This window comes from Scleropages formosus, chromosome 5 (genome assembly GCF_900964775.1).
Source record: "Scleropages formosus chromosome 5, fSclFor1.1, whole genome shotgun sequence".
NCBI lineage: Eukaryota > Metazoa > Chordata > Actinopteri > Osteoglossiformes > Osteoglossidae > Scleropages > Scleropages formosus.
Window position 1 is genome coordinate 21,687,414 of NC_041810.1, and position 26,689 is coordinate 21,714,102.

At 43.1% G+C, this 26,689-nt stretch overlaps 1 pseudogene; it reads left to right on the plus strand.

The window, feature by feature from the left end:
• Nucleotides 1-58: 58 nt before the first annotated feature.
• On the plus strand, nucleotides 59-26,689 carry LOC108942294 (serine/threonine-protein phosphatase 6 regulatory subunit 2-like; annotated as a pseudogene).

Consider the following 26,689-nt stretch of genomic DNA (forward strand, 5'->3'; position numbering starts at 1 on the left):
GCGCGCGCGCTCCCGCTAATGTCAGCGATTTTGTCGCCGGATTGCGCGCGCCCGCGACAATGTCCGCCATTTTGACTCGAAAATATGACAGAATTTTTTTGCCCGTCTTGAGTCCGTGCAAAGGACTGCGGCTTGGATGTTAGACCTTTCCCCCTTGCGAAGATAACGAGCGGAAGAAGGGCCAGAGCAGCGGCTGTGTGTGGAGTATTATCTGACCCAGATGCGTGTCGTTAAATGGCGCTGCTGCTGAGGGTAGTGTTCGCGCTGTTTACTCTTCGGTACATGGCGTTTCATCTCAAGGTAAGTTCCTGAAAGACACACCAGGCCAGTGTGTTTCGCACGGGAAACACGTCTCTTCACTTGTGAGACAGACGAGTCTTTTAGCGTCTTTTACACCATTTTATCGCAGTTTGTGCCGCCAGCGTGCGGAAATGTCGGTTGCGTCGTGTGAATTAATTGGCGAAAGCACCTGGGCTGCGCGGCTCCCGCAACAGAACACACACACACACACACAGCCTCAGTTGAATTAGTCATTAATAATGGGACGCATAATCGATCAACAGAGTCCCTCCGGCTCTCCAAAACACCCCGCTTGTACTAGGAAAACAGTCCTCAAAACAGAGCATTGACGACTATATATAGTCTATGTCACTTCAGCCTTTTTTGCCACCGGATAACCAGCTGGTTAACGTGTAAACTAGCTGTCCACTCCACCCCACTTCGGTTTACCAGCTGCAGGGCGGACATCCCGAGCCTCACTCGTTTACTTTCATCTAACCGAGCAGGAGGGACGCGGAGTATACAGCGTTTTGTTTTATTTTTTTATTTTTTGTTTTACTTTTTTTTTTTCCCCCAAGAAAAGTTTGTGGTGGATAGGCTATCCGATAACAGTCAAACAGCTCGCAGCTAAACCGCAACTTCAACGTTGCGGCAACGCTTCCGCAACGTTTGGAGAGGGCGCGCGCCGGTCACGTGCCGCGTGCATACGAGCCACACAAAAAAGTTGAGGCCGAGTGTGAACGAGCTCGGAGGTCCCGCGCATGCTCCCGGGCGCGTGTTTGACAACCCCCCCCTTCTCCCCGCTTTTTATATTGAATTTGAACTTGTGGTGCTTTGGAATTCAAGACATGGGAATGCGTTCAGTGTCTGTCTGTAAACACTGCTTTGCAGGCAAGTCCGTGAGACGAGACAAGTCACAAGGATTTTTGTATAGGGGCAACAGATGAGCGGTAAATACTAGTATTTGGTCTGTCTGTGTGCATCCAGTCATTTTACATCTACATGATGTGTTCGGCAGACACTCCTTCTTGTTCAAAGTGAGTTTCTACTACGTTTACGTTACATTTTCATTCTTTCAGTTACACAAAGTACATTCGGCAACAGATCAAGAGCTTTAACACAAACATCAGACTGTCGAAGAACAACTTGGGTGTTTGATGCAGCTACCATTTTGCTGTCACTACCCGTGCATCCCCCGTCCGTCCGTCCATCCATCCATCCATCCATCCATCTGTCCGTCCATCTCTTCATGCACCCATCTACCCACAGCCATCCGTTACTAAGAAACGCTTGGGAATCGATGGTTGCATTACCTCATCTGCGGCTGTATTTGCCCTGTGCTCATACATAGATTTATTCATTTTGCAGGATTTTTTTTTTTTCCTCTGCAAAGTGATGTTCCTACTACTCTTGTGACAAGTGATTCATAGTCGCTGCTGAGTTGGGGGTAGGGAGTTTTGAACTCTTCTCACAACTTTTTTCAAAGCTAAAATCTCTTCCACATGCCAAGCAGTTGAAAATTTAAAATGCGAACCTGCTGATTTATACTTGGCTGATGTTTGCCATATTAGGTATTAAGTTGTTTCGTGAGAGTGTTATTTTTATTAATCTTTTTTAAAGAAAAGTTTGTGGTGGAAAGCAGTCATTGTTATGCACTGGTTTTAACATGCACAACATAACAGCAGCGTGTTCATGTCTTTATATTTTGAAAACCATGTCACATCCATGTTAATCAGAATTCATGTCTCTTGTTTTAACTTTCAGCTGTGGCTGTGAAATACTCATTTTTAAATTTTTTTAGATGATGTATGATGCAGCAAGGGAGGCCTGTTTAAATCTGTGCCAGATGGCTCTTTTTTGCGTGTTCCAGGCTGGAGCCTAAAAAAGAAAGGAAGCAATTTAATTTCCTCTGCCAGTTGCTTCTTGAGAAGTTGATAACGGTTTTGTTTTCCTCCCAGTTGCATTTTCATCTAATTTTAAGCATACCTTTTTCATGTTCATGGAGAAAGCACTTTGAATTGCTTCTGTGCCATGAACTGTATTTAGAAATGTACTTGTAAAGCCTGATTATTCAACTTTTGATAGTTAAGAAGTTCTAGGAACAGTTTTACTTAACATCATAAGTAGTGTCAATAAAGGATCGTACATCTACTTCTTGTGGATTGGGGTGTGTGGGGGTGACCTTTAAATGAATCAAAATTCCTTGGCTGCTGAGGCATCCCTGTCCCCCTTATTTCCATAAAAGTTCTTGTTGAAAATTAAAGCTATTAGAGGAAGACAGCAGAAAATTGTACGAAAGCACCCAAAAAATGCTCCAGTGATTGAGTGGCCTTGGAGAATGAATGTTCTCTTTCTGAAGTAGGCAGTTCAGCATTTTCTCATGAGGCATCATGGGGACCTTTGTGCTCACACCCCTTCCACCAGGTGCCTGGGTGCAGGAGCCGAATTTCTATGGAATTGTTTTGTGTGACACTCTGGCACAATGTGTGTGATGTTCTGCCGGGCAATCTAGCAGGATAAGATATGAGTTCATTTTTACTAGATAGTTATTTTACCCTATTTTTGTTTTTTGTTCCTTAACTGACATGTTTGCGTATCAAAACTCTAACACACACACACACACACACACACACACAGGTTGAAACTGCTTGTCCCAAGAAAGGTCATGGCGAACCCGAGCCTAATCCAGCAGCACAGGGTGTAAGGCTGGAGCGGGAGGGGACACACCCAGGACGGGACGTCAGTCCATCGCAAGGTACCCCAAGCAGGACTCGAACCCCAGACCCACCAGAGAGGACCTGGCCAAACCCACTGTGCCACCGTGCCTCCACCTATAAGAACTCAAAATTTAAAAATCTGGGGGCACGGTGGCACAGTGGGTTGGACCTGGTCCTACTCTCCGGTGGGTCTGGGGTTCGAGTCCCGCTTGGGGTACCTTGCGACGGACTGGCGTCCCGTCCTGGGTGTGTCCCCTCCCCCTCTGGCCCCACGCCCTGTGTTGCCGGGTAGGCTCCGGTTCCCCGCGACCCCGTATGGGACGAGCGGTTCAGAAAGTGTGTGTGTGTGTGTGTGTTAATACAGCTGGATATTTTGTGGGGCATTTTATTGGTTCTGTTCAGGATAAGCACCTTGTTCAATGATTGTGCAGAGGGTATCTCATGGGATTTGAACCAGCAGTGTTCAGGTTACATGTTACTCTTTTAATCAGTATACTGCAAGCTGCCATACCTTAGTGATGCAATTTACGGTTGACTGATCTGTTTCAAATTTGGCTCTGATATTGCTATTTAGCCCCTAAGACATGCTTCGGTATACAATTTTTTCATGTATTTCTAAGGGAGCTTGAGTCCCAGTGGGAGACCATTTGCCCTCTGCATCACAGTTGCAATCTGTTATTGATAATAAGCTGAGGAACCAGTGTCTTCTGGCAGTGGCTCTTGTTGCTTGGCTGTTAGTGTGCAGTCTAATGCAATGGCACAACAGGAGTGATGTGCTGTGTGACACGAGGTTATGTGGCAGATGAGTGATCTTAGGTGGCCGCTGACCAGGCGAATGTCCACTCCATCAGTTCAGCGTACATTGTCTGGTTTGTGCTGTACATGTGATTATTTGCAGCCAGCTGGGCTCTCCTGGCAATGAGCTTCTTCATGTCACAGCAGCTTTTACACAGTTATTGGCTGCTTGATCTTAACCTCTTATGCTGTCACTGTATTATTTACAGATCTTTGTTAGACATCGACTTTGAGCAAACAAGCAAACGTCATACCTCGAGGGAGGAGAAATGAGGTAAAATGCAAGATGGGTCTTTTTAGAGGAGAGTTTGTGTGTAATACCTCTTTAGCTAGTCTTTAAGGTTCATATTCAGTCTAGAAGAACAACGCTGTTCACTATGACTTTGTAACATGGAAAATTTTGTGTGGGGAAATATGAAGCAAGCCTTTTTGGTGAGTGCTGAGACTTTTGTCTGAAGAAATGTAAACTGGTGGACTTTCAGTATTTCATGCAGTGTCTGTTCTTGTCATCAATAAAGAACAGCAACATCTTGATGCAGTTTCCTCCATAAGAAACCACCTTTGCTAAGGAACAATTAAACTGTCGTTTAAAATTTTTTCCACCCACACATGGGATCTGACCCATGAATGATAGATCCAGTCACCACCTACTTCAAATCTCTCATGTACCAGAGGCAGCAGTTAGGGTCAGATCTCTCCATTGTCGTCAGGGGCTGTACGGAAGGCAAAGTCACAGTCCTATCTCGTTCTGTATCGCTTATGAGAGGGTTATGAACCTGAGTTTCTTTTGTAAGTTGGAGCTGAGGGCAGTAGGAGATGAAATTGAAGGAATAGTGTAATTGCCTCCTCCTTCTGAGAAAGAGAGAACGGAAGCATTTCAACAGGATTTGCTTGCCAACCAGTCCCTGTTCCTGCAAGACATAGAGCCAGAGATAATGGAAGTTTGCCATATGCACATTGAAGTGTGCTGCTCCCATCATGTGTCTGTGCCAAGGAGGGGATGGAGAACTTGGGGTGTCAACAGCCAGGGGAAACTGCTGTGCAGCTGTATGGGTCAAACGTTGGGTACGGATCAGCGTGGGTGGCAGGGAGGTGCAGCAGGAGCTGATGGATCTCTTTGTTGCTTTTTTTATGCAGTTGAATTTTGCACTGCGAGTTATTAAAACTCCTGCATTTGCTGTGCAAAACTACATATGTTGAGCAAAATATATATGTATATATATATGTATATAGTGTGTGTGTGTGTGTGTGTGTGTGTGTGTGTATATATATATATCTTTATATACAATGTTGCATTGCTGCTCAAGGACTGAAAGTCCTTGAAGAGGTAACAGTCAATCTGTGGCATAAAAAAAGCTTAGGCAAGCACAGGTGTGAAAATTTTAAGCAAATTCTAAACTGTATGCTCAGTGTCGTGTTATGAACACTGAAGTTACACATTTTGAAAGATTTGAATGTTTTCAGTAATTTTGGATTATATTTTCTTCACATGTATATTTTCAAAATGTTTGTTGTGGGACAGATACAACCTGTGTACCTGCACCAAGCTGCTACTGTCAATCAGAAATGCACCAAGAGTAGGAAAGTGAGACTGGATGCTCTTACGCTCGTTCGCTGTTTATCACTTGTGTCTGTTGTCGGTGATCAGCAGCAGCATGAGGAGCATTGCATGTTTATGAGATACATCAATGAACACTCAGTGCTGAAAAAAACGTGTTTTCAGTCACTTTGGATTGCTTTCAGGAGCAGTGTGTTAATCTTGCAACATTTTTTTTTCCATTATAGCTGTAGCCAAGACTTTTACAGAATCTGCACAGTGAATAGAGGTATGCCTTCGTTACACTTTTATTAACTCTATAGATAAAATGGCAAACTGAAGCTACCAGAGGGCTAAGGAATGTTGCACTTGTTTAAAGGATGAATTGGGCAGTAGTCGGTCAACAAAATGTCACGAACAGGCTACCACTCCTAGTTACGTTCATCAGTTGAGGACCTAGTGTAATCTTTTTAATTTTAACTATAGGGTGTTGGTGATCCAAGTGGCACTGCTCATGTTCTCCTCAAAGCCCTCGTTCTTTTTTCCTTTACACTTCACCAAACCCAGAAAGTAATTATAGTACGTAATTTCACATTGAAATTGCTAATGTAAGTCAGGTAATACTCCTATTTTTTTGTAGAATGAAAAAGTGGTTGAAGGCTCATGTTCATTCAGCAATAACTGATAAAATATTTAAGTTTTTAGTGATTAGCTAAGGTTTGGCCTGTTTTCTGCTGTCATGGTTCCTAAGCGTTGTCCAGGTTACCCACTGTTTCTGTTCAACTCAGATCTTTGAAACTTGTCTTTCAAAGTGTTACCTGTTTTGTGTATGTAGATAGAAAACAAATATTTGTTCCCCTTATTTAGCACATTTGCACCTTTGACAAAACTACATTTATTCATGTAGTGTATGTTTTTTCCAAAGTAACATCCAAGAACAAGTGTTCTAGTACAAGTGGCTTTATTCAGATTGATAACTCAAATTGTCACAACTGCTTGTGGAAACGGTGAAAAATATTAATAAACAAGTTAAATCCTTTCTCCTTTTATGAATCACAGAAAACATTTGAAATGGCATCTTCACTTCAGGTTTTTTTTTTTTTTAATCAACTGCACTTTTTAAAGCAGGTACTGCAGTTTTTCACCAGGACCATAGAATAAACACCACTGTTCTGTTGTCTTGATGTTGTTACATTATGTTGATGTTGTTGCTTTGGCAACAGTTGCATCCAGAACAACTCGTTTTACTCATTCATGCAACTTAATGCTGAAAGGTACTACAGCAGGGAGCCCCTGGAATTTGAACTGGCACCGTTTGTTACTGGTCTATATCCTTACTTGTTACACTACATGTTTTGTACGTTGTGATACTGTGGCTGTCCGGTGAATGTAAAAGGCCTTTTTCTCTTGCAAGAGTTGCTGTCTGCAGTTGCTTTTACCACTGAGGATCAAGTTCATCTTTTGCTACTGGTTTGTACTCCCTGAGACTTCTTTTCCTTTTTTTTTTCCCCTCTTCTTTCTCAAAATGGCATGGTTTTTTGGAAACTGTATGGCTTATGTGTTTGACATATCCTTCCTTGTAAAACAAACTGTTCCAGAGGCTTGACTGCATCCAACGCGAGGATTAAACAGTTGTTGTATGCTGTTTTTGAATTGAGGAATCCTGTCGCAGCTCATTAATGCTGTGAGAAGCGTCGGAGCAGGCAGAGGTGGCGATTAGTTCCTCGTCGCTCTGCATCCATTTACACTATACCTCTTCATCTCTCATTAGGCTGAGCATGCCTGTGGTTTTTTTTGTTGTTAAGCCTAGCTTGTTTTACATCCACATTATCACTTGGGGTTAATCTTAAAATGGTGTTCACTTTGTCACTTCATCTGTGACTCCATTAGGATGTTAATTTTTGTCAGAATGTGAGTAGGGAATAGGGATGCTGGGATAACCTCCTTGCTAAGATGTCTCATTGGCCTTTGAGGGACTGTGTGGAATGAGTCCTCACTTAATTACTGTGTCGATTGAGGTTGCACTTAATTGACTTTCTGTTCACGTTTGCATGTACACACATTCCTCCTGTTACAAATGGACACGCTATGAGTTATCAGAAGTCACATTTTTCCAATTATTTATTTTTTTTCCCCTGCCCCATAAATAATTGTATACTAGGGCAGCAGGTAGTGTAGTGGTTATAGGTCCACCCTAGGAATCCAGGTTTGTCTCACTCTTTGCTGTAGTACCCTTGATCAAGGAAATTGCCCCAATTATGGAATAAATTATCTACCTGTATAAATGGGTAAATCACTAAGTAGCTAAACACTGGAAGGTGCTTTGGAGAAAAACTTCAAAGTAAATAAATTTTCTTGCACCAATCTGTTCTCTCAAATTTCTCATTGTAGCAAATCTAACGTGACTTGTTTGCATCCCCAGCTAATGAGGTGGCAAATGTTTGAGAATGTTTATGGGATGAATCAATCAATAATCAGCATTGATTAGGTGTTTGTTCCACACACCAGGTTGGTCTAGATAAAACCATTGTTTTAATTTAGTCTCCTAAGACATATGTTTATAATGAGCATGATGTGAAGTTATAGAAAAGTTATCTATCTGTACATTCATTGTCAATAATTTATTGTCCAGAGCAAGATCACAGTGGTATGGAGCTAGACCACCAAACACATAATACCAGGCAGCGTACTCAGTAGATGTTACACAGCACTAATATTGTGGTGTTTTGAAATTAGAAACCAGAGAAACAGATTTGGTGTTGACATTTGATTTTGATATGATTTTGTTTACCTCACAATAAGTTATTAGCCACAGACTGGAATGCCCTTTGAGCAGTGCGCTGCAGGTTTGCTTCTTTGAGCCTGAAGGTTTTTTTTTTAATACACAAACACACATGCACTTATGAAAGGTTGAGCATGCCTGTGGTTTGTTGTCGCTGTTTAGCCTAGTTTGTTGTACATCTGCATTATCATTTGGGGTTAATCTTAAAATGTTTTTCACATTGTCCTCCATTAGGATGTTAATTTCGTCAGAATGTGAGTAGGGAATAGGGATGCTGGGATAACCTTCTCGCTAATATGTCTCATTGTATTGGTCTGATCGGCCTTTGAGGGACTGTGTGGAATGAGAATATATGCTCTTTTGCATGTCTTATTGATTCTGTTAGGTGTATGACATTGTGTTATGTGTTAGTTAAAAAACTTGACCCTAGAGGAGTTAGAACACTCTGGTTTTCTCATGTTAGCACCTGTGCAAAAGTGAAGCGTAGTGGAGATCCATGTGACCTGTAGCCCAGCTGTCACAGCGGGAGAAGTTAGGAACCAAAGGGGAAAGAAATGGCACACATATATGTGCGCACACAGTGTCATGTTTTACACTGAAGGCTTTAATGCCTGGGCCTAGAAAGACTTTGCATAGAGGTGGGTGGTAGCAGAAACAGTCACGTTTGCATCGCATGGCTTCATGGGAAAATGCGGGGATTTCTTTGAATCGTTCGAAGAGTCGTGCTTCACAGGTGCGGCTCACTGCTGGGAAACTTCCTCATGCAGAATGGCGCTGGTAGAGGAACTGAAGCAAAGAATCTATGTGAGCACAGACCTGACAGGCTGCAGCGTGCGTTGGTACGTCAGCCGTCATGGTTCCTCCTGGTTCATCCACAGTTTATCTTTTATGCTGTGCTGCTTAATTTTGCTGCTGCAGGCTGAACGAGCAGGACTCCCTGTGTCTTTGAGTGAGAAGCCCATCTTCCTCGCCTCTTCCTCTGTGGGCTGCTCAAAGAGGCCCCCATTTTGCTGTTGCAGACCCACTTACAGTTTCCAATAGTCTTTTTTTGTTTTTTGTGTGAAAACATGAACACCTTTTTAAAACTTGTTCATGTTCAAAGCTTCTTCCAGTTGCATTGTCATCTAAATTTGGTTTTTGTAAGAGAATCTTAGGGTTTCCAGTTACATAATAATGCATGCATAATACATAATCACACATGCATGAAATATAAAAAAAAAAAAAATGCAATCAAACATTGTGCAAAAAGCAAATTTTCAAAGATGCAGAAACCATTAATATGCATAATAACAATTAAAGCTCATAAACAAATTTCGAACGGCAGAGTGGTACAGATGATTGTGCCTCACAGCCCTCAGCCTGTGGGTTTGAATCTGGCTCAGTCTGAGTGCAGTGTTCATGTGGGTTTCCTCCTTGTGCTCCTGGTACATCATTAGATGTTTGTTTCTACGACAGATTCTGGACAGCCTCAACCCTGCAATGGACAAGAGATTATTGAAAATGAATGATTAGATGGCTTTGTTGTAGAGACCAATGGTGCCTGAGATTTAGACAGAAAGTCTAGCTAAATTTTTCAGTATTTTACATGGTTTCTAATGCTGTACGGTATGTAGAACTTCAGTTGGACATAAATATTAATAAATTCAAATGATTTAATATTTTGGTAGCAAACATTTGCCATTTATTTGCATGTTGAGACAGCTCTGATTTATAACAGTACACTCATATGTTTTCTTTGTTTAAATTTGTAAAACATGGACATTTTTTTCCATAATTTGGACAAAATCAGAATATTGTTTATAAAAACTGATTTTCCTGTGATTTTGAACTTGTACAAACAATACATGCATAGATGTACACTACAGGTGTTTTCTTTATATAGCGTTTCACTGTTTTACTTCCCCATTAGCAACACAGCTCATGTGTTTCTCAATAGGAAAGCACAGGGCAACATGGAGCAGTGGATAAAGCAATCATCATATGAGCCAGCATAGCATGCTAAATGAACATGCATCATCAGCTCCATAGGAAGCTCTTAAATTCCTCTATAAAGCAGTGAATTTCAGCCTGAGGTCTTGCTACTGCACACAGCACAAGGATGAATACCATGAAGAATACTTGAATCCTTCTAGTGGCATATTATCTAGAGATAATGGGACAGCTGGTACTAACTGATCTCTGATCATACTCAGTGTGGCTTCTGTACATGCTTTGTGTATTATGCTTTGTGTATTGTGCTGTATTTCTGACATACAGACTAACCATGCTCTGTCACCCCACCAGGTTTGAGGAGCACCCCTTGATGCTTGTTCTCTGACGGCAGAAAGTCCGTGCTGATCAATGAATCGCTCCATTGCTCTCTCCACAATATACAAGACAAATGTTGGTCACCCTGTGGACGGCGTTTAATTAAGGATACACACGTTTTATCGAAAGGTATTTCTTTTTTATTTGTTTTTGACAATAAGTGGGCACATTTACATGAAAACTAGCTTGGCATAGTTGCGGCAGCTGGTAGTAAAGTGGTTTGAGCTGCTGACTTTGGACCCAAAGGTCGCAGGCTGAAGTCCCACCTCCAGCTGTAGTACCATTGAGCAGGGTATTTACCTTAATTTGTTCTAGTAAAATTAACTATCTGTAAATGGGTAAATCATTGTAGGTATCTTAACGTTGTTAGTTATTTTTGTCTGCAAGATGTACGTCACTTTGGTGAAAAGCATAAGGTAAATGAATTGATGTAAACATAAATGCTTCTTAGATTAAAATGCATGCAGAAACTTTTTTAAGGGCTCTTGTAAGCTTTCCTTCTGGATGTCATTCAGACTGAAAAAGGCCTGTGAGAGAGAACTGGGTGAACAGTGTTGTTGAGGTGATCCAACCAGCAGTGCTGTTCTTTATCCCCTTCTTGAGCTGAGCGTACACTGCAGAGCCTGACATTCCAGGCAAGAGAGCTTAGAGGGACACTTGTGACTCCTGGGGTTTTGTTTCTTTCATGTCACTGTCCCTACATTGCTGTTACTTAAGGTCTTACATTGCATGTGCCAGGCTGTGTGTGCCTCTTCTTCCTGCAGTTCAGAAATACAGACTGCTGTCAGAGTTCAGAGTCAGCGTTGGTGATGTAATCTGTGGAAATAGTGCAGCTACAGGAAATAATACTAGTAGACATTTTGTGGAAATTAGGGACAGCTGGTAGCGTAGTGGTTAGAGCTACTCCCTTTGGACCCAAGTGTTGCAGATTCAAATCTCACCTCTGGCTGTAGTACCCTTGAGCAAATGCTTGCCCTAAATTACTCAAGTAGAATTACCAAGCTGTATAAATGGATAAATAATTGTAGATAAGATTAATGTTGTAAGTCGCTTTGGAGAAAAGCGTTAGCTAAACGAATAAATGTAAATTTAAACAATTTAAAAATCCGAGCGTGTTTTTTCTTGGTGATAGTTCTAGTTGAGTTTGGTGTTTCAATTACTCATTAATACTGAACTTGGCCTTAAGACCATACCACGTGGTCCAGTTACACAGTAACAAAGCTGAAAGGTTTATTTCATTATATTATTGCATTAAGTCCTCGTGAACTTTAGCAGGACCGAGAGTTGGTTCATAATTCAAATGTGTCATGAAGTGGGCCATGAGCTGCTCATCAATTATATATGCAGCTACTTGTGTAATGTGCACTGGGAAAAAAGTTGTGTTGAACTAAGCGACTACTTTGAAAGCTGCACTGTCTGTTGCTCTCTCTATTTCTCTGTTGGTGAAATGCAGTTTTTAGTTCTGAATTGTACGTCACTTTGGAGAAAAGTGTCCACTAAATGAAAAATGTAAATGTCAGCAACCCAGACAGCTCTGTGGGGTGGGAGGAAACAGTGGGTTTTCGAAAGGGAACGGAGCAGTACAGCAGTTGCCTCTACCTCTATGCTGAGACAGGACAGCGTGTGCACAGGCCTGCACGTTATGACTCCTCTGGCAGGACTATTTACGACATGATGTAAATAAGAAAGCTCATTGAAAAAACCAGGCCACAGTGCAGGTGCTCGCTCCTTGTCCATCCATTTACTGTGCACATCACACGGAATTCGCCCACTACAAGTGTAAAAATAAATATTAGCATGATTTGAGAAATTAAAGAACAGTGTAAGTTGTGCGTTTACCTTGAAGCATAGAAACTGCATCAGCTTTGTATAGAGGTATTACTTAGAGGTTTGGGGCTCACAGCTCATCAGTAGATTGATTGAAGGCAGAATCATTCATGGTCTCTCTACCTTCTGCTTGCTTATTTTACACATCCACTCTTGAAAAATTGTGGCGGGACTGTCAGTGATCAGTATCTGTTGGTGCTTTGGATAATGCTTTGGCACGTGATTTGAGTTGGTATGTTAGCTCTCTTTTAATAAAACTACTGAAATCTTCTTCTAAAAAATGTGTTGGTGAAAAGTTTGTTACTTGATAGTTTCTAAATTGGGAAGGGAACGTACTGTATTGACCTCAGCCTCTTAGGTATTGCACACCATATTACCATGAAGATTCTCAAGATGCATTTTAAGGTATGAAAGGTGTTTGTTCATCTTATTGTATACCTGGTGGTCTTTGACCCTCAGGATCAGAACCTTGTGTAGTACTGTGCTCATCTGTGCTTGAGTGAGAGAACTGCACTTTACCGGTCAGCCAAGACATCAAAGACGCCTTTTAAGAAGTATGAGATTAGCAGTAATCTTCCCTCAGTTGAGTGTTAATCACTGTATTCGAGAGAATCTTTGGCAGTGCCGCAGTGTGTTTCACAAGTGAAGGGCCTGAATAAGGAACTGCCAGACCTACTGCAGGGCTAGTTTGAAGATCTGAGTTTTGTTTTGTTTGCAGAATGGTGGAACTGCCTTTTGCAGTTCATTATTTTTAATTCTCTCCTTTTAACTTGCATTGTTTCCAGCCAAATATGGTTTTTCTGTTATTTGATGGAAGGTTCTGGACTGTTACTTGTACACGTTAATAGTCATTTATACGTGATGTGGCCTGATGATGAGATGTGTGTTGCACTGTGACCAGCTGTGCATTTGCTTTGCACTGTGGAGAAAGAAACACAGAGTTAGATGAGGTTATAGCCAAAGAGGGATTAACTTCTGAACCCCCCCCAGGTCTGTCTGACCCGGTGCCATGTTCTGGAAGTTTGACTTGCACACTACGTCCAACGTGGACAAGCTCCTGGACAAGGAGGATGTAACGCTGCGCGAATTGATGGATGAGGATGATGTGCTGCAGGAGTGCAAGGCCCAGAATCGCCGGCTACTCCTCTTCCTAACCCAGGACCACTGCATGCAGGAGCTGGTCAGCCTCATCACGCAGGAGCCGCCACACAACGTCGAGGAGAAGAGCCGCTTCAAGTGAGCCCGGGTGGGGGTTGGAGAAAGACTGAGGGATGGCGGGTAGGAGATTCAGGTTTGAAGGTCTAAGTGTTATGCTGCGAGGCATACTTTACTTTTAAAAAGCAATAGGCACTTGGTGTGCATTTACAAAAAAAAAAAAAAAAGAAAAAACATAAATGAAGTAAAGTCACTGGAATTTAAAACTGCAGTTATATAAGCCTTGTTTTTACTGCACCCCTCCCAGTTGATGACTTACTGCTGTATTTCTGGGGGAAACCCTGGAGTGAAGTCTACAGTGGGGGAGCTAAGACATATGCTCACAGAAAGGGACAGCCTTCTTATGAGCTTTGTACATTAGAGTGACACCTCATGTATTAAAAACTGGGATCTTGTGGGCTTCCATGATCACTGGTAAGTTTGTACACAATCTTTCACTGGTGCTCACTGGCCTTCCAGGGCACAGTTAAGGCACTGCTTCTGGCTACCAGAAAGGTGCCTGCAACTTGCACCACAGTCTCACTATTTCTCCCCCTAGCCTCTGGACACGTGCCCTTTCCAGTGGTAAACACGGGTCAGATGTCAAGATGATTGCGACACCACCCCCACCCCCCCCGCCCCTCTCGCAGTAGACAGGGAGGCAGAACAAGAGGCATGGCGCAGTTCAGCTGGCTAAAGCTGATACGTGGAAAGATGTCAGCTAGGCCATTCTTATCTAGCATTTTTAATCTTTCAGATGACGACTAAATCTACATTTCAGAAATGACCTTGATGTTGACCGTATCTGTAGGTTCCAGGCAAAAAAAACATGAAGAAATCATGTTGTACAGTGGCTTTTGCAATACTTCCGCTCCTGCCTGATGACATGTTCTTCATCACTCTTCTCTTTGGCTATGATGTGTCCCCGGAGCTCGACTGCCTCATGACAACCCCATCTGTATGACCACATCATCCCTCTATCCACCCCATCTTCATGACCCTCCCTTGTGTACATCCTTCGTATGTGTGTAACTGCTGCATGTTTGTTGGGACTGCAAGCCCTAAGCACCACACTGCTAACTCAGATGCTTAGCTTGAATTTTAACTTATTTGTGCTTCCTGCCAACAGGCAGGCAGGCCTCTCGTGGGCAGATGGCCATGTCTGGTACTGTTAGACCCCAAAACAAGGAATGAACACCCTGAAGCAGTTTCAACAAAGGTCCCCTTGAGAGCTGTTCCACACACACTCCAGCAGTGGTCATGTGTCATAATCCAATTTCACAAAAATGAAAATGCAGTTACCTTCTCCCACCAGTCAGTCCATTCTGTCCCCTCATGCCATGTTTTTTTTTTTTTTTTTTTTGCCCACTATATTTATGAGTTACATTGTATTTTTGGAGAAAAGACCTTTTTTTTTTTTTAGAATCAGCAATTTATTTTTTTTGAAGGAAGTGTTCCTGTGACTTTTGATCCCCCCCCTTGGGACAAACCCCAGTAATTCAGCATATTGATTCTTAGCTTATGTTTGTGTGTAGACCACAGTTGCTCAGTATGTATTTTGGGATGACTACTTAATACCATAATTAGTACTGAATGCCTTTCCACAGTTGAGAACTGCTGGTTTAACTTTCAGTTGCAGAATGTTTGTTTTTTATGGGGGATTTTTCTACCAGATACATTTAGGTTCCAGCATATAACTGTTCACCTGTATTTACCCTGTAGAATCTTGACACTTTGTGGGTGTTGGAAAGCAGGGCAAGGAGGCCTATTTTGTGTTTCTGGTAGGCTAGCTCAATCTCAACAGCCCTCCCGCCCCATTCCACTCCAACCTTGTCTTCATGTTCAACTTATCCAGGTCCTTCACTCACAGAATATGGCCACCTGTGCTGTACCATTGCCTTTCTTCTTTACCAAGGTCCTGAAGGCAGTGAGCGCACATCTTGTGTCCAAATGCAAGTATAGGCAAACTCGCAAAGTGTGACACGGGGCTCTGCATTCATTTTTTTGTGCTTGGTTGTCCATAGAACAGGTGCATTTTCTATTTTCCAGTCCCATCGAATTTTGTTCCAGTCTAAATGTGGAACATATTACAAAGACAAAAAAAAAAGTCTAGGTTTACAATATTCTTCTAAATTGTAATTAAAGTGAGGAAATTGGGATATTGCATGAAAGGAGGCATACTTGAAGAAATTGGCCAGAATAGCAAGATATTTGGTCTGTTTTGATTTCCTTTTACTCTAGCGAGAAAATAAGTTTGGATCAAAAATGCAGATGATGCGGTTAACTGCTACCTCAAATATTTTTCCTTATTTTAGTGTCTACCGAACACTAGATCAGAACCATTCTACCTGTTGGCTGGTTTGCCTGTGGAAAATGTAAGCAAATTCCCAGACAATTGGTCAGCTATTGATCTCAAGCCATGGATCATTCCCTTCTCTGTGCCTTGAAGAAAGCTCTATTTATCCTGTCTCCTGTTTTTTTTTTCTTTTTTAAATTTTTTTTATTAAAAGCTCCCTGTTTTTTGCACAGATGCATTTTCTCCCCTAATGACTCAAAAAGAATAGATGCTGGCAGTTTTCTGTATTAACCCGCAGTCCTTCCTGTTCACTATGGTGATACCCTTATGTGGATTTCCATCACTAGTTTTCTCTGTCCTGTGCAGTGATTTCCTTGACAGCAAAGCTCAATACTTTCACAGTCCTTGAATATAGTAGTGTGGTTGCTAATGTGGTATCTTCATCACCAGTTCTCAGCTAAGAAATATTGTGTTGGTATAATTAACTGTGAATCTTGCCGGAGATATCAGTTTGGTAACACAAATTTCAGCAGTCTAATGCGAAATACATTTTCAAAACATCCCTCTTCAGCTGTTTCCTCCTAATTCCCAGAGCATCTTTCTTTCACATTTATCCATTTTCCTTCTCTCGCAGTTTAACAAAGACTTGGAGTGTGACTGTAGTATCATGTGAGTGGGGTGCAGAGGCAGATCATCTCCACTGCTTGCCAGTAGCATCTGTTTGATGGCCCTAGTGTTATTTGATGCGCAAAGGTTTTATTTCTAAAACCCAGTGAAGATTTGCAATTCAAAAAGAAATGCCAAAATGCTAGAAATCCAAGTTTTAAAAAGATTACAGCCTTTACCCCAATGTGTCATGTCCCACACAGGTACCCAAACATTGCCTGCGAGCTCCTTACGTCAGATGTGAGCCACATTAATGACAAACTTGGGGGGGACGGGTCCCTGCTGGAGACCCTCTACCACTTCCTGGACCAGGAACCCCCCCTCAACCCCCTGCTGGCCAGCTTCTTCAGCAAGACCGTCGGCAACCTCATCGCCCGCAAGACAGAGCAGGTATGAGTCCAGCAGTGAGGGAGACCGGGAAGTGATTGTGAGTATTGACCTTATCAGTGACTCCCTGAATTTCATCACATTCAGGGTTAAGGGTTCTAAAGGCTTTAGGATAATACGACTCTGAACTGGGATATATTCATGGCACAAGTGTGTGAAGGTGGTTTCTTGGACAAAGGTGCCAGCTAATAGTCTGTTAATAGTTAAGTTTGGAGTATGTTACTTTGGAAAAGCACCTGTTATACTGTACACTTTATTACATTTATTTGTTTATGTGTTTGCTGCAGCTGGTAGCTGCTGACTTTGGACTCAAAGGTTGCTGGTTTGATTCCCCTGTAAATTACTCTAGGAAAAACTAACCAGCTGTATAAATGGGCAAATAATTGTAAAAGCTTAACATTGCTAGTTGCTTTGGAGAAAAATATCGGCTTCATGAGTAAATGTAATAAGTGAACCCAAATGCATCAGCTAAGCCCCCCTACCTCAGGTGTGGTCTCCAGCTACTTATAGTAAATGGATATTATTTTTTGCCCATGCAAATTCTAACATGTTAATGCCATTGTCCTTGTTTGTGAACATATATGTACAGTCAGATTTTTCTAAAAAGTTAATGTGCTTTACCGTACTGATGATGGATTGAAAAGTCCTGCACTTGCAAGGGTGCCTGTCGCGTATCCGTCAATAACAATGATCATTAAACATTTATACTCATTCTTTTGTACTTTTGGCTGTCGCTGAAGGCAAAGCTTTTTGCATCTTCTTCAGGTCATCGCCTTTCTGAGGAAGAAGGATGAGTTTATTAGCCTAGTGCTGAAGCACATCGGCACCTCGGCTATGATGGACCTCTTGCTGCGCCTCATCAGCTGTGTGGAGCCTGCCCCTTGAGGCAGGAGGTTCTCAACGTACGTCCTGACCAAGTGCTGTTTAAATGTGTATTTATAGTGTTGCTTTTATTTACTTTAAGTGGTTTGCCCACCCTTCCATCCACAAAGATTTGCACAGTTTAGTGTTAAACTGCACCCGTTTTTACAGGTATATCTATTTACCGGAGCACCTGGGATTAATCACCTCGGTTACTGCAGCAAGACTTCTCTTAGGACCTCAACTGACAGTCTGGTTTACTACAAGATCATGTCCTTGAATTATGCACTGTCTTCTGATATACAGCCTATTTGCATGTTTATATACTTATTGAATTCTTAGAAACAAAGAGGTCTGTAAACCAACATTATCATGCTACGGTCATGAAATGGCTTGTCAAAATGTCAAATCCATGGGTCACTTGAACCTCATTAAGAGGAAACAGTGAGTGTAGTGACGTAAGAGGAAGTATTTCTGTTTTCACATTCTGGCTTGATGCATCTGGTAACCTGGAAGGAGCGACTTGTTACCGGCACGGTGTCACTCAGTTCCTCTTCAGCTCCCCTTTTATTGCTTTAAAGGCTTCTCTTTTTAGAGGTGGTGCATTGCATGCATATCGCAGTGGTGGAGTATCAGTGCATCTTTCTGCTGACGTGATCTTTTCCATGATCTCAATGTTTTTGCATTTTGCAAATATAACTTTGCTGCCTGTTCCTCATAACAAAGTCAGAGGGATGTTAGTCTAACTAGTCACCCTTTGATGTTTTGCTGGATAACACGTGTTCGGTGCAGTATGTTCGGTTCAGTGATTTTGTAGCGTGTTCTATTTGTGAACCGTTTTAGCAGTTTTTTGATCTGGAAGTAGAATATCTCTCGAATGTTGTTATGGATATTAAGAGTAGAGTCTTGTGAGTTTTTATGGTTGCACATCATGGTCTACAGACTGCCTGCTATGTACCTTTATGTGTAGTGGGTTGCTTCCAGCTGTTATAGTGTCTGGTGTTTAATGAATCTGATAATGTGTGTTTTTCTTTGCAAATGTGCGATTCAGTGAAAACATACTTTGTTTGCATTTGCCTTCAGTGGCTCAATGAGGAGAAGCTCATTCAGAGGCTGGTGCAGCTCATTCGCTCAGGAGAAGATGAAGAGGTAAGTTAGTGTTATACAAACTGTTGAGCTCTTCTTTGGAACTTCCCCATTTTCCATCCTATCAGTGAGCAAATCGTTTTGTTTTTTCTACTGTAGTATATTGAGTTGACAAATCAAGTGTAAAAATGTGCCATCGTACACTGCTTTGTTGAATGAACGGATCCTAAAGGCAGTTTGCCCGTGCTCTGTGCTTTCCAGAGACAATCCAACGCATCACAGACTTTGTGTGATGTCATACGTCTGGGCCGGGACCAGGCCACACAACTGCAGGAGACGCCAGAACCAGACCCCTTGCTCACCACGCTGGAGTCGTGAGTGGCCTTGGCTCTCATCTCATTATCACCACAGTGGTCATTGTATCGAGTGCCGTTGGCTCTGTTCATCATTTGCTTCTTGAATCTCTGGCAGGCAGCAGAGCCTGGAGGAGCTGCTGAGGAATATGTTTGAGGGTGAAAAAAGTGAGGCTTGCATCGTCAATGGAACTCAAGTGCTTCTCACACTGCTAGAAACCAGGAGGCCCGGGTGAGTGGCTGTGTCCTCTTGAGCTTCTCCCTGGAGATTACCCTCTAAAAGAAATATCCAGCCATCTTTGTCTGTGTGACAGTAAAACCGTCAGCAATCCTGTTTGAACACTAGGAGCACTAGAATGAAGAAAGTGCTCTTTGAAATTTTCAAACTCAAACGCCTTGAATAATTCCTTTGGGTTTTTAATTGGGTACAAGTTCAGAATATATGATTGGTAATGTTTTTTTAAATTTACATTTTTGTCACAGACGTGTTAGTGATCAAGAGGTGGGTTTTTTTTTTTTTTTTTTTCTTTTTTAAAAAAAAAAAAAAAAAAACACTATGCTGAAAGGTCAAACTGACAGATTCCCCTTGCTTTGTTCTGCCCCTTCCTACAGGGTTGAGGGGCTGTTGGACCTGTGCTCTCAGGGATATGAAAGGTCTTGCACTGTTAGTAGCAGTATTTTTAACACGCATTGAGCTCACCCTGAAGCACTTCCATCAGCTCCTTTTGGACCCTCCCAAGGTAGTTGTCCGTGTATCGCTTTATGGTCTACATCTTGTCTCTGAGTGTGTATTCTGCTGGGGGGATGTGGGATGTGTTTATATTCTGCACTGTGCCAATTTTTTAAATTCCGTTAGGCTAGACAGTTACATTTACATTACATTATTTATTTAGCAGACACTTTTCTCCAAAGCAACTTCCAATGAACTCTATGTAGTGTTATCAGTCCACACACCTTATTCACCAAGGTGACTTACACTGCTAGTACACTACTTACACTGTGTCACTCATCATACATCAGTGGAACACTCTAACCCTAACCCACACAGACACAGAGAGAACATGGCAACCTCACACAGACTGAGTGGGGATCAAACCCGTATCTTCTCGCACCACCCAGGTGCTTTGAGACAGCAGCGTTACTTGCTGTGCTACAGTGCCGCCCCTAATTCTCTTTTACATATTAACAGACTGGCCTTGTATTCTCCAGGGATATGAAAGGATTGTACACTTTCTGGGCATTTTTGTCTCCTTAACAGAAAAGTGCAATATTGACAACGATCGGCGTACTGGAGGAGCCACTAGGGAATGCCCGCCTCCATATCGCCCGGCTGGTCGCATCCCTGCTGCAAAACTGCACTCTTAGCATAAGTCAGGAGCTGTGTCAGCTCAACACGATCGACCTGCTGCTTGTGAGTCCGTGTGCGTGCGTTTGGTCGCAGGACATAGGTTGCACTATGCTTGTGCGATTGGGTTCCTGTTCAAATTTAGAATGAAGAAATGCAGTTATACTGTTAGGTGTGTGTCAGTGTGCATGTGACTCAAAGTGTCTTTGTAGCTGTGAGTATGGGATGTCAATTAAAAAAAAAAAAATTCTGGGTGGTTAAATGTATTGATTACTATTCACATGTGTTTGTTTTCTCTGTTACTCCTGCAGGATTTGTTTTTTAAATACACCTGGAATAACTTCTTGCACTTACAAGTAGAGATGTGTGTGGCGGCCATCTTGAACCATCCGGGTCAGGAAGAGAAGGCCATTAGCAGTCCAGAAAAGGAGGGGGGGGGCGGAGCATCAAACCAGCAGGCCAGCTTGGATCCGTCAGATGCCTCTGGCCGCAGCCTCCTGGTTACTCACGTAGGCAGCAGACTATTCACTTCTATGTGTCTCCATTTCTTTTTCTTTTTTTTTTTTTTGTGCCCTCCCCCCCTAACTGAGATGTTCCATGTTCAAAACTGCACCATCCACAGCTCTTCCAAAAGTGTCGGCTGGTGCAGAGGATACTGGATGCCTGGGAGGAAAATGACAAAATACAGTAAGCAACTTTGTAAACAGTTATAGGAAACATCGTGACTCTAAGCCCCATTGGCCCACTGAATGTGTATGCATGTACATATATGTGGGGGAGCTGGTAGGGTAGTGGCTTGGAGAAATGCGTCAAACAAATGGATAAATTTTAGTAAATGTATTCTCTTCTCTTTCTGCATTGCCAAGAACTCGTTTAACAGCGTGCACTCTCTGCATCACAGGGCCCGAGGGCGGAATGAAGAAGAGGCTACATGGGCCACCTCACTCGAATCGCCAATGTTGTTGTACAGAACATGGAGAAAGGGCCGGTACAGACACAGATCATAGACCTCATAAAAGGTATTTTGACAAAGTTCAAGTGTGTGTCCAAGAGACCAGTGCTGCTTTTATTCCCCTTGGAAACTACTGATACTGCAATTACATATTTTGACTTGTGAGCAAATTTGGTGGGTTGTCACTCTCTGAAAGCTCCCTTGTGGCAACAGGAAAATTGTGGCCCTTCCGGCAGGTTAGCGCTTACAATTAAAGGGATAACTGTGGCACCACCGAGGTCCTCCTGCTGTGTCCCCTTTCCTTATATCCTCTCTGAGACACTAAGTGGCGGGTGTTGTCCATGTTATATGTAAACATTACTGTGATGGGAACAAGCACAGATGCTTTTTTTTAGTGTGATGTGAGCCTTCAGAACTGATGTTCCCTCATCTGTGCATTCCAGCAGCTGCCCAGAAGACTGTCGAGGCCGTTTGGAGAGTTTTGTGGATGAGACCCTGATGGAGACTAACCGAAGGAATACAGTGGACCTGGTGAGAGGGCTGGAGCGATCCATATATACATGCATGCACATACACACAACTTCTTCCATGGCTGACTACTCACCACTTGCTTCAGGTGAGCACGCACAATCTACACTCCTCAAGTGAGGACGATGACATGGAGAGCCCTTTCCCCAATGAGCTGTCACTCCAGCAGGTAGGACAAGCTTAATAGAAAGAAAGAGTCTTCGGTGTACACTTGATATTCAACTATTTTCTGTTAACCTGACCCTCCACCCACCCCGCCCTTTTTTTTTTTAATTGACAGGCATTCTCAGACTATCAGATACAGCAGATGACAGCAAATTTTGTTGATCAGTTTGGATTTAATGATGAAGAGTTTTCAGACCATGATGACAATATCAAGTAAGATCTGAACTTATGTATTTACTTTGCAAAAGGCTTTCCATTACATTTATTATTACCATCATGCAGTAACCATTTGTTGTTTCTCGACAGTCACATGGGAGCAATATTCTTTGAGCACTAGTGCCTAAGTGCTGGAAAGTAGAATTTTTTTGAGCTTACATTTGGATTTTCTTCACAGTGCCACATTTGATAGGATTGCAGAGATAAACTTCAATCTAGATGCCGACGATGAGAGTGTAAGTTGTCCTATGAAAAAATTTCTTAGTGGTTTTCCAGCTGACAGCAATATGTAATATATATTTTTGCTCATTTGTGGGGATGCAGGCCAACACAGCCATGTTCGAGGCCTGCTGCAAAGAGAGAATACAGCAATTTGATGACAACGAGGAGGAGGATATTTGGGAAGAAAAAGAGATAAACTATGCAAAACAAGTGAAGTCACGCACAAGGTACGCTGTACAGAGAGTCTCTGAGCCTAAAATCTGTCACAGTTTATGGAAGTCTTTCACTGCTCTGTGCAGGTTTCTAATGTCAGAAACTGGAGTGTGATTAAGTACAGGAAACGATTTGTCACACAAGGCAGTAGTATAGCAAATAGCTGAGTAGACTTGTAGGTTTTTTGAGGAGGCACAGTGGTTGGTTCTGGTACATCACTGCTTCTGGGCTGTGGGTTTAGACGTGGGTTGAATGCAGCTCAGCTTGGGCTGAGTTTGCATGTTTCTCTCTCTTTGGGAGTGTGTCATTTTCTCCCACGGTCCAAAGATTTGTTTCATGTTCTTTGCTGACTCTAAACTGCCCCGTGTGTGTGTGTGTGTGTGTGTGTGTGTGTGTGTGTGTGTGTGTGTGTGTGTGTGTGTGTGTGTGTGTGTGTGTGATTTTTCTCCAGTGCGATCTCCCATGGGGTTTACTCTGTGCTTCTGAGATATTCTGTGGACTCATCTGGACAAGTGATTACTGATGATGGATGGATGAATGGATAAGTGGGGGGGCAGCTGGAAATGTAGTACTTAGAGCTGCTGCCTTTGATTGCTGATTGGAACCTCACCTTCTGTTGTATTACCCTTGAGAAAGTAAATTACCCTAAATTTCTACAGTAAAATAAGCTAGCTATATGAAAAAGTGAATAGTGTAAGGGGCTTAACATTGTAAGTCACTTTAGAGAAAAGTGTCAGCTAAATGAGTAAATGTAAATATTTCTGCATTGTCACTCCATAAGTAGAAATGTAGTTAGTAATTATTTTACATGCTTAGAGATCTGATGTTAAATGCATTTCCCAGCACCCATTGCATGCTTTCAATTTTTTTTTCCAGCTGCACAGATTTTCCTCATACTATTTTACGGTTCTGACATCTGCCTCTACTCTTTTCCCTTGCTCAATATGCCCAGGTTTGGGGTCTCCCGTGCTTCTGAAGCCTCCTCCAAGATTGAGGTTGACAACAGGACACAGGAGAGGAGCCTGTCTTCTGACAAGGAGGAACTGCAGGACCAGAAGGCTGCTGCCATGGCGGGTAACGGCCGGGTCAGGAGTCAAGGAGAAGGGCAGGAGACACCATCACCAGAGGGTGAGGGACAGGTGTACTTTGTGACATACTGGGCTAGGGACCCCACACATTCACATAATGACAAGCTACTTTTGTCTTATACGAACTTCTTCCTGAACCATTAAAAAGTTTCAAGCTTCTTAGTGTTGAGTGAGTCAGTGAGTTGTTGCTCTTGGCTTTACGGTTTCTAAACTGTCGCTCTGGCCTGTATGTAAAGCATGTTGTGGTCATACACTGTCGTCCTCTGAACACTGCAGCGCATGATTCCTCAGGCCCAGGTTGGACAGCTAACTTCGAGGACCCGGTGGACCCCAGGGCCCAGGCACCCCATGTCGCAATTGACGTTGGCTCTAGCGTGTGGGACACAGCGGCCCCCCAGCACAACTTGGCCGGAGCCGAGGACAAAGGGTGGGCCAAGTTCACGGACTTCCAGCCGTTCTGCTGGTGAGTCACAGGTCGGGCTTTCAGATTGGTGCCATGGAACATTAACTGATTTCTCCAAAAAAAATGGAAGTGGAATGACTCTTATTCCCATCTTAGAATGATAGGTTCATGTACTGAGCTACTTACAGTAATTTATCCATTAATACAGAAGAGTTGTTTTTATTGAACTAATTCATGGTAAGGACTTTGCTCAAGGGAACTGTGGCGCAAGCAGGGATCCTCGACGTCCTTGACTTTCAGGGCAGTGGCTCAAACCACTGTGCTATGTTGCCCCTAATTGTGCAAAACTAGTTGTTTTGATAGTTGTTTTACTTGATAGTTTTATATGAATGCTTTGGTTCTCACTGGTTGCAATATTTTCAGTGTATTAAATGTACATATTATGATAAACAGAAGGTAAAGCACTTAGTAATATTATTAAATCCTTAGCAGTTAAACACTTGTTAAATGAGAAAAGAAAGGCCAAATGTCCTCCTTTGGTGGAAAGGTATTCAAAATGAGTCATCTGTGTGCCTATGTTCCCTGTTTGGGTGTTTTATTGGTGACCTTTCTGTGCAGCTCAGAGTCCGGGCCCAGGTGTAGCTCCCCTGTAGACTTGGAGAACGACCAGGATGAGCGCTCAAAGCAGAAACCAGGACAAGAGCTGTGAGGGAGGCTGACTGTGGCCCCTGCCGCCTGCAAGGTTGTCCAGCTTACACCTGGTTGATCTTGAAACAAAGCAGATGTCCCTATTTTAAGTGCGCGCCTGTGTGTTCTGTCCTGTTCTCCTCCCCATAGCCAAGGGCTCATCTCCTTGTGCATGGAACGTGTGTGTAGCCAGGAAGGCCCCCCTTGTGGCCTCGGATAGTAGCTCCTCAGGGGGCTCTGACAGTGAGGAGGATGAGGACAAGGGTGATGTTGTCACAGAGACCATCACCACTGGCACAGGCAAAGAGACTGTCAAGCTCACCGTGGACACCAAACACGAGAAAGCAAGTCTTCACAAGGTATGGTAGAACACAAGAGAGTTGATCTATCCCTCTTTTTAAACCTTATTAACTCTTACGGACCTTTCTCAAAGGAAGTCGAGAGCAGAGTGGCTCATGGTGACGTGAGTGACGAATGGCCACGTGACTCGCTTTTGGAATAGAAAGAGCTCGCATTCCCCTAAGAGGTTTCAGTTGCCTTGTCTCTGTCCATACTGTCCCGTGTGGAGAGGGAATGGACTGTGCTCTTCATCGGTCAGAGTGGTGGGGCACGTCCCTCTTCAGCTGTTCTTACAGTGCTGTTTCTCTCTCCCATCTGACCCCCTTGCCGCCCACCACTCCCGCTGTGGATCTCAGAGTGTTTAAGCCTGCAGGTGCAGGGTATGTAGTTCAGGATCTGCTGGTATGCTTGCTGTGCCAGAGTCACAAGACTCACTGAATGGCAGTGAACTCTTAACCTACTAAAATATCAGGTGTTAACCTACTAAAAAAAAAAAGGGAAAAAAGAAAAGAAAATGTCCAATTGCCAATGCTGATGGAAGTGCCAGGGTTGGATTGAGTCGGTCCAGGTAAACACTGCATTTACAACGTTGGGGAACTCGACACCAAGGACATCCAGCTTAGTGCAGCCTGTCAGCGTGTGCGTGTGGCCGTGTCAGGCCAAACGCTCGGGCTCCAGCCGATGCAAGGTATGGATACAATGGGGGATGAGTGCACTCTCTCCTTGGTCAAAAGTATTTTATTGTGCATTTCACATACCGGTGCACCAACACTGAAAGTTTAGACTTTCCAAAACAGCTGAAATACGGTCAGCAATGGTGAGAGGACGAGTCCCACTAACGGAGTGTCTAACTACAGCTGGCTGGGAAAGACGTGCCTTCCTGTGCGTGTGAGATGTGGCTAACGATTAATGGCTCTCGTTTTCATAGTCTGTATGAGGAGTGGCCTAACACCCGTGTCTCTACCCCCCCACTCAGCAATGAAGCAGACTCCCTGCCTGTAGGCAAGCTGGCTGTGACAGACGGGCCTCAGAGGGCCTCAGACTCCTTGCCCAGGACAGAGGGTACAAGCAAGTCACACAACGCCATGGTGACAGACAGCACTGTGATGGACAGAAAGTGAGTCTCTCCGTTTGTCTTCACGGCAATGCTTGCACTTTGCACATAAAGGTACACTTTAACAACCCCTTTTGGTAAATGAAATGTTTTGCTCTTCCCAACCAGCGAGGAGGTGCCCTTTTCGCCAGAGGCCACTCTCAATGGCCCGGCTTGATGGCTGTCGGACAGGTCGGACTTGCTCTGTACCGCTTCCATTTCACTCCAAAAACCTCGATGCAACTTCTTGTGTTTGTTAAACAATGCTGCGATGCTATTGCACCCTGCCAATCAGGACCATTAAGGGGGGTGTCAGGTGTTGTGTGTGTGTGTGTGTGTGGTGTGTGTGTG